At 37.8% G+C, this 13,840-nt stretch overlaps 1 long non-coding RNA gene across 1 annotated transcript; it reads right to left on the bottom strand.

The window, feature by feature from the left end:
* Positions 1-1,442: 1,442 nt before the first annotated feature.
* Positions 1,443-4,349, bottom strand: LOC110839127 (uncharacterized). The gene is made up of 2 exons (XR_002546346.2): positions 3,877-4,349; positions 1,443-2,497 (listed from the first exon to the last, which is right to left on the bottom strand). It is a non-coding gene; the product is annotated as an uncharacterized LOC110839127 (long non-coding RNA).
* Positions 4,350-13,840: the final 9,491 nt, after the last annotated feature.

Raw genomic sequence — 13,840 nt, 5'->3', positions numbered from 1 at the left:
CAATGGGGAAGTTGATTATAGCTTCTTAACCTCAGCACATGATGAAAGTAAGTGGTGATCTTCGTTCCTCAGCTTCTGTATTCTAAGGATAGAACTGTGTTACCCTTTGGACAGGAAGTTGGTAGGCCCCAGAGCCAGTGTGAATGTTGTGGCATAGAGAAAAACCCTGCCTTGCCAGTATTAAAATCTGGTCATCTAGCCTATATCTGTAAATGACATCATATTAAAAAATTCTATTTTTACTGTTTAAACATATCCTGAATGTTAGTGATTTTGGTAGTACCATGATATTTTAGTGATCTTGCAAAGACTGGTCATACTTGATTACCTTAAAAAATTTAATTAGTACACAGTATGATTCCCAAAATTCTGTACTTGAATGGGGTTATGACATTAAATCCACTGGCATGTAAGTTATTTAAGTTCAGCATTTGTAATACATATTCAGATGAGTAGAAAATTATTGCTAATTAAGGTATTTAATAGTTTATCTAGATGGTACTGAAAAGACAGTTGACATATTATCTTATAAAATTATTGAATTATTTAATTTTCTGAGTAGTCACATTAGGATTGTCAGTATAACCAGAGTGAATTAGTTTTATCAATGGGAACTTCAGTTTGTAGTACTCCCTAGAAAGCAGGTACCCCATAAAGCAAATACTCCACCTTTTTCCTGCAGTGGAGTGTGCAAGGGAAGTGGTGAGGAACCAATAACTGGAAAAGATACAGTGTTTGCAGGACTATTTGCTAGAAACTGAATGACACTTCTGTTTTTGGTGACTAAAATATAGGTCATGTAACTATGATCGTCTCTGAAGTAAAATAAAAAGAGAGTAAATTTTCAGTGAGTGACATTTCTTGTTCGTCTTCATGTGTTCTGAGGTTACAAACTGAAATCTTTTCATCCATGTTTCAATTTGATGATCAGTTTGTGTATCCATTGGAGTAATTGTCTTCATTATTGTTCACCACCTGATCACTGGTAGTCGAGTTGTGAGGCGGCTGCCCATATGCCTTTAGATATGTAGCAGTCATTTTAGAATTACATTTTTAAAGCCTTTTGTGGGTCACCATAGTTACTAGGGTGTGCCACTGGGAAACATAGGTGTGTGTTAGGAGGTCATTTGGAAACAGTCTCCTCTAGGCCCCACATCATTAATCAGGTGTAATAGCCAAGATAGAGAGGTACATTTTTTTCTTTTTAATATATAATATTAACCAAAATTTGAAGGCCTCTGGTGATGGTGGCACACTCTTTTGCTTTATGCATTATCTGGGTATTATTAGAATCCACAACATTTCAGAAGTTGGTTCTTCTTCAATTTTCAGGGTTTAAGCTTTTGTCCTCTCATCTGAAGGCAGAAGTAGAACCATCTTCTGAAAAATTTGGTTTTTAGTAACATCTGTTTGATGGATAAAGTAGAATAAAATTAACACAATACTTAGTAATATTTTATTCTCTTCGGGTTTCCTATTTTTAATAGATATTTATAGGCTACATGGTTTGTTAATGCAAGATTTTAAATATTGAACGATCAGTCTGTCTTATAAAGGTTATGTTTCAGACTTGTAACGTAGCTGGCTAGTGTCATGTCAGGTGGAAACCCTATTTCCCATTATATATTGTTAAATTTATCCTCCCATTTACATGTGGTTGTATACTGGTATTTTTCTATATTTCTTAAATCTACCATTTATGAATCTCTTATAAACCACCTCTTCATTAATAATAAGCTATTTTATAAAAGAAATTCCTTACACTTCTGAAAATTTGAATGGTATATTTATGACATTAGCTTCCTTGTTACCCAGAGAGATCTCCCTTTGTCACATTCTTTGCTCATCCCTCTCAGCTTCCAGGTATCAGTCTGAAACTGTGTGCTCCCACTTCTCTCATTTCTTGTATAACAGAATGTATATATTCTACCATAGCCCACTCCATTTTCATATCACAATAAGATATTAATGACCTCTTTTCTCTTATATCTGCAAAAAAATTCTATCGTTCCATAATTCTTTAATTTCATTACATGTCATACTCACACCATTCTCCTGCGGGTGTTGCCGAGTACGTCCCAGCCCTATTTTGTCTAATTCTGCACTCAGTTTCTTTGCCCAGCTCTCAAAATTTAAGTTGGTTATGTGCCATTCATAGCATCCTCAGGGGTTAAAATTGTTGCTTGCTCATCTGCAGAATCCGTAGCCAATATTTCACAGCTGGCTGTTTCCAACTGTAGGCTGAAAGTTTTATTGTTTCATAGAAGAAACAGTATGCCGCAGGTTCAATTAACAACTTAAATTGTTTACTGGAGTGTTAATATACACACACTAACATTTTTATCTACTGGGACATTTTATTTAATGTCCTCTTAAAGATAGTTGTCTTCAGGGCTTTAGCACTGTGTTGTCTGATAGAAGTTTACTAACATTTCAGAGGTCTTTGTCACCTCCATCATCTGTGCAATGGGTTTTTCTTAACCTCTCACATTTGAACCTGAAAGAGGAGAGGTAATGGAAAGATAAAATAAGTGAATGTGTGATGAGTTTCACACTTTGTACTTGTCAACAAATATAATTGGGGTCATTACATCAAAGATAATGAGATCTAGATGTAGCACGCATCAAGGGAAATAGGAAATTCACAAAATATTGTAGTCAGAAAATCTGAAAGGAAGAAACTACCTGAAAAACGCAGTCATAAATTGGAGGATAATATTGAAATGTTTCTTATATGTGGTGTGAAGTTGACAATTCAAAATGCTCAGTATGGGTCAAATAAAATTATGGAATTTCTTGACCAACTGAGAAACTCTTAACATCTGTACATGCACCATTTCCCACGACATACGAGATTCAGAAAATTTAACAAAGTATGGTCCACTAGTTTTTATGAAGCAGAACAATAATCATTCACGTTCTAATTGTTTGTTCTTAGTGTGTTTCTGTATTGTCGTTACCGACCTATGAAAAATGGGCAAGTTTATCGACTTTTCCTGCCAGCGGTTGAAAATAACTTTCCAAGTGTCGTACATAACTTCTTAAATGTTGACCATTTTTTGAACCAAAACTTCTGAATGTGGCCCCATATGAAGCTCGTCTGTGCAGCATGTATACAGTGACTTAAATATAGTTCATCTAGAAATCATGCTCATTATATTGATGAATCAGTTCACATACACAGTAATGTGGAATAAATATCAAATATTTGTGCTTGATGGTCTTTGTTGTTTTAAAAGTAAGATATTAAGTGCTAAATAAAAGGCACTATGCAGAAATTGTCAAGTTTAAATTCAAACCTTTTAGAACTACTACGCACCTTTCGGTGTATCATCGGTAAAAACTTAATGGAGTACAATTAACCACTTGGAACCTGTCGATGGATCATTACCATTAAAGAGCAGTGATGTCACCTGCATTAACAGTCAGTCTCTCCGTAAACAGCGTTTACTTCCTTAAACAGCATTAAGCAATTAATCGTTGCAGTGGTAAACACGTGTTTTCTTGGCGGTACGTACTGAATTCTTTTAAATGAAATAGACGATTCTCGGTTTTAAAATTGGCCATCTCGACATGAGTTTTCCTCTGTCTTCAAGCAAATCCTTAGATGGTTCCCAAGTTCGAAGTTGCCACTGCATGCTTTTCATGAAGCTCTCCCGATTTAAATTCATCAAAATTTACCCCTCCCAGCTGAAGTCGCTAAATTATGCACTAACATTCCAAATTAATAACATCAGAATTTTGTAATACACAACTCAAAATTTCCTCTTTGCAAATTCAACTCTCCTGCTATCCTTCTTATCTTCTCCTCCCTCTCACTCCCAAGGTTCTAAAGGGATACTAAAACTATGGACAAACATGAGATAATTCTGTTACCTGTCATCATGACCAAAATTGTGAATCAACAGTTTTAGTATTACTTTTATTTGCCATCAAATTTCTTCTATCTTCATTTTGTAATATTAGTTGTGTCCAGATATATCATACCCTAGGAGGAATGTAAACGTCGACCCCATTTTCCTTACGTCACTATAAACACATCTAACACCCAGTTTGTCTGATCGAAGAACAATAATTTCGTCTTTAATGCAAGTTATTAATGTCAAATATCCCGTTGAACAACGATTTTTAAACACCAATCTCCGTTAATATGGTTCAACCGTAAATGCATGTTTTCGAGCCAGATTCACTTTAAATGTTTCAACCGCCAACACTGACAGCTCTACGACAAAATCGATACCGACATCTTCCCTCTCAACCCGCGGCGTTCATCTCATGAGTCTATGAAGAGGTATGCCTGTAATCGCTGTCCAACTACGGAAAATTGATTTCAGTTCCCTACCGACAGAGTGCGCCATCGTGTCCGTTCTGCGTATCCTTAAACTGCTATGTAGCAGGGGTATTGATTTGTGTATTTGAATCCCAGCGCCATCTCGGGATTATATTATGAATGTGAATGTGGTACGAGTGCCATCTGTACGCAATATTGCAATTGCAATTTACTAACGTGAGAATTTATAACAAATTTCTTTTGTTGATTTTCCATAGAAAAATAAATTGGAATACGACATAATATGATTTATTTAAAATAATTTCGAATCATTCGTAACGTCTGTATTCACGTATTATGAATCCCGTGCCCGTACAAAGCTGCAACATTATTGCGTAAGAAATTTTACTATCTGTTTGCTTGCCATAAAATTTCCTCTACGTTCATTTTGTAAATTTAATTGTGTCCAGGTATATTTGGACACGTATAGGCACAGCATAGGACACACGGAAAAATTCAGTATGCATAATTACGTCATCTAATATAGCATTCGTTTTGGTCGAGGCGGATTTCACAAGTCTTCCACCTCGCGACTTTGATGTGTTCCTCCGACTTTATTAAAAATATTAGAAAATAAAAATATATGTATTTCATTAACTTACCTGTGGCATGACGTGCACACAAATTTTCAGTTAATTCTGACCATATTTTCTCATTTCATGAAATTCGTGTGCAGGACACCATGTTGGCCTGCGCCGGAATGGTCGGATTTGGTTGAGTTGGGTTAGGTAAGGTTAGGTTAGTGGGGCATCTGCGCAGAAGGTGTTGCGCAGTGGCGTCATATATGTTGCGCATCTGAGGCAGCCTTGTGATGGTTATTATCGATTGCCGAATATTAAACACTCATTTATTTGAAACTTCCTCTTGTTTCAGATTCATCCACTAGGATCGCTAATTGTTGTCGGAATTTTATATTTCTTTCTTACTTGTATACCTCGTAAGGAAAAGTTTAACTTTTCTCGTACACATTGGGATCTGAGGTATCATCAAGATAGTTCTTTATTAAGTGTTACAATTGTTGGGGTAAGTTTATTTGTCCTTATTGTACCAAATAATTGCAAATGATCTTTTTATCAGTTTTTACTAAAGTTATATTTATGAATGACGTTGTGTCTCTTCTAATATAGTCAGTGTTTGTATATTCTCGGTAAATCTCACTAAATTAATCACTGCTTATCAGATTTGTAACTCGCATATTTACGTCTGTTATTACAAATCAAATTAACATGTCTGATCGTTGTCTAATGTGGAAAAGTCCCTTGTACAATCGAATGAAATTTTAAGATAGACCACTTAATTTTGCTCCTTGTTCAAATGAAAATTCTAAACTTTCGTGAAATTTCATCGTTTAACGATGCTATTGAAAGTTTGTAAGCTTTTATTATGGTGATGTAATCATCTTATTTTACTGTGAACAGCTTTGAGCATGGCGTATGAATGAGTCCATCACGGATTCTTTCGGTAAAAATGTTCGTGTGCTTAAGATGTATGAGGGGCGGAGGTTAAAACTCCGCCCATTCTTAACCTCGCCACTAGATGGAGGAAAGTTGTCAGGTTCACGCCTCGGCGGCTTTATTCCCGTTGCCCAGAGCGGGTTCGGAAACGTTGGTGACGAAGGGAGAAATCTGTTTATTCTGGGGATTGAACCAGACATTCTCCTCATCAGTTATAATCATCATGTTCAAATGTTATTTTCGTCTATTATATAGAAGCAACCTTCAGAATTAAGAAGCAAGTTCATGGGTGAACAGTAAATAGTGATAGCTTTCAAGTATTACGACTTACGACATGATATCGGTATTGTTTCAGTACACCCCTGAACGTTTTTAAACTATCGGCCATAAAAAAACCTTGAATTTAAAGGCAAGAAAAAATGTGGGATGTTGTATTGATAGGTGTCGTTGATAGCAGGAAGTGATGGTATATACAATGCTGAGCACGGTTATGCTGTTCACAATTCGTAGTAAAGACCGCTGGATTGAAATTCGGGGAACTCGACGTATACCGTCTCCCCCCTCCCGCGGCCACACACACACACAGAATTAACCCCTGTTGAGTATCGTTAACCTTACGTGACTGTTTTTATAGTGGCTGTCAAATCGGACTCCCATGTGCTGTTACGAAGGTAACCACACAAATCCATTGTGGTAATTCCCCCTTCTCTAAAGATAAAATTTAAGCATCTCGTGGATATTATTGTTATGCGTGCAGTTCTGTTATAATTGTCCAGCGACGCGGAACATAGCCTTTATTGAGAAGCTGATAGTCGTCTGTGGTCTAATCCAGTGGTATTGGGCCATTTTTTGTTCGCGTACCCCCAGATATAATTTCTCTTCAACTTTGTACCCACAAAGTTGTTGGTGTATAATTCAAGTTATACATAGTATATAGTTACATTTAAAATAAATTAAATAAATTACATTACTGATTATTCAGTGTTTATCATAAAATAATATTTTTTTAAAAAATTCACGTACCCCCAGATATAATTTCTCTTCAACTTTGTACCCCCAAAGTTGTTGGTGTATAATTCAAGTTATACATAGTATATAATTACATTTAAAATAAATTAAATAAATTACATTACTGATTATTCAGTGTTTATCATAAAATAATATTTTTTTTTAAATTTCACGTACCCCCAAAAATGTCTTCGCGTACCCCAGGTTGAATACCACTGGTCTAATGTATTCGGTATTTCTACTGACAGTGCACTGTGTTCATTATAACCGTGCCGTTGGAGGCCAATGTTGCTGACTTCTCCATTCGTATCCTGAACAGACCATACCGCTCGTGATTTCTGTCGGAGGGCAGGAGATTGCCGTGTCCTAAGAGAAAATCGCATCGTATTTCTTTTTCTTTTTCGGGATGTTGTAACGTCTTCTTCACTGTCGTGAAACGAAATCTTTAACTTTAATACATCTTGGCCATCTACAAATTCCGTAGTCGTTTTTCAGTTTTGTGTAGTTCAACTGCATGGAACACAGTCAGTCCTTCTTTAAAAGCTAATAATCGTTTAGCTCGTCAAGACATATGACGTCTTCATGTTTCGCTGTTTTAAGTGATGAGTAAAACATATTTCTCTTACGTCAATTGCGTTTTTAGTTAGTCTTGAAGCAGATAAATGCTTCACACTAAAGTGAAAAAAGTTATATTGTGAATGCACTACCATGAAAAACAACGTAATATAATGGTGTTTGATTAGTTAATGCTAGGTCCTTGAGAAGCTAAGAGTCGCTTAAGTAGTCAATAAATCCTTGACTTAATGGAACCCAAGGCTCACAGGAGCATGCCACTGAGTTAGATGCATCCAGTCTACGTCTTCTTCGTATTATTAAATATTATGTTCTCATATTCCTGTAAAGAACACTACAAATCAGCGTATTGTTTTGAAATCTTGCGTACACTAACTTAATTTGATATTGAGTGGTTTTTTTTCCGAATACCAGTTATGCAGTCTGTGGCCCAGTTCTTGTATTGATAGCTATCATGTCTGTCTGTCTGTCTGTCTCTCTCTCTCTCTCTCTGTATGTATATGTGTATATATATATATATATAAATAAAGTAAAGTTTGTCCCACTATACGCCATGTAGGCGTTTGGGGTGAGTGGAGGTATAGCTCCTCTCTTCCTTGACCTCGGCACTAGATGGGGGTGAGTGGTCAGCATCACGCCCCGGCCGGCTTTACCCCCCAGGAAAGGACCCCGGTACCCATTAGATAGGAGGCTGGGTGGGCCCCAGAGCCGGTCTGGAAGCAGAGGCTAGAGGAAAAATCCTCTGCCCCCGTCGGGGATCGAACCCCGGTCGTCCAGCTCGTAGCTAGTCACTATACTGACTGAGCTATCCCGGCTCATATATTTTTATTTAGTGTTCTGTCTGACGACAGGTCCATATATTATGAACAGGATCCTTCCATCCTTTTCTCGGACTGGGACCTGTTCATATACGTTCTTGGCAGATGATCCAGAAGTGGTTTGCCATTGCCTTCTTCTGTGTGTGAATGGAGTAATTGTTGGGATGCCACGTAGAAACCGGGAAAGCCCCCGGAGGAAAACTACGTGTTGCCTAGACCACGGCCTTGCCGAACACAAGTTATAAATTCGGGCACGGCCGGGAATCGAACCCGAGACCCTCAGGATTACAAGGCCAGCGTCTTAACCGCTAACCGCTATATATGTATAGTATACACACATAGGGTGATTGGTGAATGTTCGGCGCTTTCGAATATTTCTGTTATGCAGTCCTGCAGAACGACCATTACTCACTCCTTCTTGAAACCATCTGCCCTTTATTGAATACCACAACTGGTGTTCGAACTGGTAACCTTCTTTGGTTATACGTACGAGCAAACTCGTCGATGTCCTTCATCCTATTCCATCTTCCACACCTTTTTTCTCTGCACGTGACTGTACTCCATTACATTGTTTTTACAAAGGCAGTATTCAGTTGTTCTTGGTTTAATTGACTTATCTGCATTCCAAATTTCCATGCTTAGTTACAGTAATGAAAATTTGCCGTTGTCGAACTGCATACTACACGCTATAAACAATTCGCATCGCTGCCATGTTGATTTACGTTTAAAAGAAACGAAAAGCAAATGTATGTGACGAAAGTTGTAATTTCGAAGATGAGATGCACTATTTTAAGGATACTAAATTAAGTGGAGCTGATGTCGCTCCAACTCAGAAATTCGCACTCCCTCATATCGCCATTTCAGATGTTTGGAAATTAAAATTTTTGCGTTTCGAGTGGAATCCAGTAACATAATATTCGTACTAAATTTTCTTGTTCAGGAGTCAACATGGTGATCACATGAACCCTCTGTGAAATGGTAGTAGAGTAAAAGTGTTCTGATCGCTGATTTTAGAACGTTAAACGTATTACTGTGTAAAGTGTAAAATTTCATAGTATTTATCATTTTTGAACTTCCTGGTGATAATATTTTCTACAGTAAAAAGTCGGAAATGTTTCTCATCATTGTACGATGGTTGTTTCTTGAAAACCAGTTGAAATCATTTTATGGTTCTCCTTTGACGACGCAGCTCAGAATAGCTCATAAAAATGGTTGTACCAAGTATTTGCTAGTAACCAATTTCGACTACGGAAATCGTAATGTCAGAAGACACAAGACCGTGGACAAGTGTTTATTAGAAATGTAATAATTTCGTGTACAGAAATAATTGCTTCCTGTGTAGTAAATGCTATTTGAAATGTAGGTTCGGAGAATGTTTTAATGTGTAGTTAGTTAAGCGGTACATTCCAGGACACTTTTCATTAGGTTTCTGGTGCCTTGATGATGATTGTGACGATGATTGATGTCTGGTGACTGACTAATGATGAGTACCTGTTTAAAACATGAGGAGTATGTTTATAATCCTATTTAATCTTATAACTAGGGTGCTTAATAATTCAATTCATTTATTAAAATACTGATAATTATAATAACAATAATAAATAATACCATCGTGTAGGAATGTAATACAGAATAAGGCCGACAAGAAATTGTAATAGAAAAATCTCGGGAAAATGTAGGTTTTTACAGCTGTCAGCAGCTGATAAATTTCGTTAACCCTTTGAAGCTGAAGCTTGTCTGAATAATATTTAAGAATTCAGTCCGTACCGCAAAGAAAACACTACACTTCACCATAACAAAGATGAACTGGTTAATGCTGTTTAAGAAAATATTTCCTGTTTACAGCGAGAATCATACGAAACCCTTAAATACAAAATTAATAGTTGCTGATTATTATTTGAAGTCGTTGGCTTTAGGGTTAAAGTTGAAGTATATAAAATAAATTGAGTTATTGAACTGTTGTAGTGCCTGAAACTGAGATAAGTATTTGACATATCGACAGTGATGTTGTTTTAATTTTCAAGCTCAGTTCCAAACGTATTGCTTTTAGAGCAAAAGGGCGTGTCGTTTCTTCTACGAACTACCAGCTTCTAAGAAGGAAGAATTTTTTTGAAGGAGATCGTAAATAAGGAAAAAAATATCTAACAACGAAGCGTTATTATGTGTTATAAAAAGTTAGAAAAGAATGTTCGCGTTGCACATACGTGTGAGGTCCACGTACGTCTGAAGTTGGAGTTGTTCCATAATTGTCTCTGCAGGCTGATAACATGTATTTGGGACATTTGTTTCGACTATTGGTCATGTACCTTTCATTTAAAAGTCAGGCTTTGTTTCAGAAGAAGTAAATTCCAAGTCTGATACTCAAATATGAGCTTGAGAGAAAATGTTCGGACGCTGATGTCTGATATCCATCCATATTTTCCTTCGTATTTACAAGTGTTTAAAAATCACCTGAAGACGGGATTAGTCAGCTTCTGAAACGTCGAGTTTCTTTAAAAAAAACCTTTAGACAGTGGACATACTGTTCCTACAGAAATCAACCATTGAATTACATCTGAAGGCACATGTTCAGCAGTTGGTCACAGTCTTAGGGCGGTATCGTACTAGGATGCCATGGCAGCGACACCAACAGCGATGCCATGGCGTCCAGCTGCCAGAAAAAGACGCCAGACAAGCTGCCAGCTTTCGACGCCAGTCGAGCGAACAGATGGATCAACATTATGAGATCACGAAATGATAGAAACACTTCTTAGCTAATTCTTTCTTTTCTACTGTAAATAAATCTCCTCCAAATATTTCCACAAGTTCTTCCCAGTTTCTTTTTTTCAAGTCCCGGTTTGCGTATTCAATAGCAGATGAATAGTGATGGTCGGGACTGAATTTCAATTATCAATCTTTCGGTGTCGAAATTATCCATGTTTGGAAGAAACAGAAATACACACAAGCACATTAACGCACGGACGTCAATGGACTGGCCAGACTGTCATGTGATGTTGATTTGGCTTTGGCCGTGGCAGCGATGCCAGTAGCATTTGAACTTGGCATCTTGGTTGGCAGCGATGCCAAGTTGGAAGCGCTGCCAGACGGATGCCAGGTGCGATATATGACTACTAAATTAATGCATTGAGTTTGGCCGAGATGCTGGCAGCTGCGCCATGGCCTCCCGTTGGCATCCTAGTGCGATACCGCCCTTATGATCGCATTCACTGATGTTGGTCAATTGCACGAGAAGTTAATAACGCGATTTGGCATAAGCTGTAACCCACGCCTGAATCTACTAGGAAATTGTGGGTGGAAGCAGCTAGAGGGTTCTATGAATTACTCCAGTTCCCCAGATACTTGACAGACTGGTGCCGAACGAATAGTGGATGGCAATATTCCCGTTATCTGCTGACATTTTCGATAGTGTTCATGGAAATGGTTGAACCGGTCTGTACAGTATTCCTACAGGGTAGATGTACGAGAATCTGTAAAGAAAAGTGACGGAGAGATATATTTGTGAGCAGTCTGTAATTAAGGTCTGTAACCGGAGCCCTAAATACTGCAGTGGATAAGCCAACATCACGTGTAGTAATTGGTGATGACGTTTTTATCTTAAAATGTCATTTAATGTGGCCTTGTGCTTATAAGCAAGCAACACTAAGATCGAGTGAAGGGAAATGCAGCTACGGATTCTGTCATGAAAGGGCATAAAAAGCATTCAACCATTACATATTCATCCCTGAAGATGGCAACTGAAATGCTAATCGAAACGTCGGGTATTTCTCAACATCCTCGAAAGACGAAGTTGTATACATTCTTGCAGACCGATGGGAATGAACACAGAGGACGCAAGTCAGATTGCTGTGGCCACATGTGGACAGCTGTTTACGACGGAAGTATTTGGATTCCACGTACTACGAATACCTGGAACATCCGGCTTCTTTTGTGGGCGCTCCTGTGAAAAATGATCCAGGAAGAGCGAATGTGGCTATACACGCACGATAAAAATTCCACCTTTTTTTTAAAAAAAAGAAAGAAAAGAATTACGTTAAGGGCAGATGTTCAATCTAAAGAGTTCGGTAAAGGTTTCTTCTAAATTACTAATGTGCAGCATAATGAATAGCTTGCTTGCTTACCTCCTACACCAATTTTATTTCGTATTAAGTGTTGCAGTGAGTTTAATAAAAGAAAATATCAGGTTTTATCTCTCCCGTGGGCAAAACGAAAGAATCAGAATTGGCCTGTCTTTAGATTATCCAGTCACACGAGTCATGAGTTTCCAACTTGAATTCGAGAATATGACTTGGCACGACTTGAAGCTTTCGCGGTGAATGCGGTGAAACCTATCTCGTCAGTATGGATCCGTAGTTCAACATTTCAGAGACCTTCTCTGCCTCCATCGTCAGGGAATGATATGTTGTCTCTCTGTACCTGGAATACGACCTGGGTTCGTTGCTGCATTTTCTTATGCGTCATCAGTACCTGTGAATGCAGCTCACCATAAAAACTGTCGCTGCGTCCAGTAGGTATAGAAATGACCATTTTCCTAGAAGGACTGAGAGCAGACAGACTTGTCTTAAAAACTCTACGAAGAAGTTCTTAGTTCCTTGCCAGTGAATTAGGGAATATCTTTGAGAGCTTCTTCACCTGCTTACAGAAAGGCAGAGTAATCTGACACCAAGTCTTTTCAACTTTGATGATACAGGACAGCCAGAGGTTCTTTACCTGGAACTCAGGTCTGGAATCGAATGATTTCAGTTTCTCTTTTTCTCAATGCATTAGCCTGGGTTACAAAAGGAAAGTCACAAAGTGGTTTAGCTCAGCGCGTAAAAGTTGAAGACGCCCCACGGAAAGAATTCACAACTCACAGAAAAGCTTCCATCGATATTATTAGTTATGTTACAACCAAAATGTCAATCGTGCGTCATTTATTTCTTCGTTCACGCCCGGCAATCGGCGAGGTAAAACCTCGTGACGTCATCTTGCTTCACTGTTCTTGATCTCAAATTAATTTTAATTATGACAATCTATGCGGTGTTGTTAAACAGCTTACAAATTATTTTAAAATTTAATTGGACTGTGCTTTTTAATTATGACACCGTGTAGTCCTTCAGGTTATCGTCTGGATCGTACCGCCGTGTAGTCTGGTAGAAGTTTGCCGACGTTTCGGAGGTACTTGCTGCCTCCAACGCCAAGGCGATAATTTCGTTGTCGACAAGAGAATTTGTAAGAAAAATGGATTACTGATGTTATATTGTCTGTATCTCTGCAGCAGTGTGCAGATTTTAGGTACATTTGGCATTAAGCAACTTTTTTTTTTAAATTTTAATTTTTTTAAAATGTAGGCTTATACAGAACATAACATGAGACTGATACAGACCCGTCTTCATAGAATTCATATTAACAAACAAAACACATTCAGTTTCGGATTAACCCTGCTTCCTACTGGAGCTGTGTATTACATCTTTCGTGTCAAAAATGCACTCTTTTACAATGAAAAACATGGAGGAAGCAGATGGCAAGTTCTGGTTTATAATCTTTCCAGGAACAGGGAAAAAGTTTTAAATATATTATTTCCTAGAGCAACGTATTTCTGTGAATCTCTCTTTTTAAATATTTTACCTACCACCTGGCGAAACTACGTGAACATGAAAGGAGATGTAGAATTGACTGTG

This window comes from Zootermopsis nevadensis, unplaced genomic scaffold, assembly GCF_977971745.1.
Source record: "Zootermopsis nevadensis isolate Lab colony 2312 unplaced genomic scaffold, Znev_1.0 Znev_ptg000016l, whole genome shotgun sequence".
NCBI classification, from domain to species: Eukaryota; Metazoa; Arthropoda; class Insecta; order Blattodea; family Termopsidae; genus Zootermopsis; species Zootermopsis nevadensis.
Note: the sequence above shows the minus strand (reverse complement) of the source record. Positions and strands in the feature narration are given on the sequence as shown.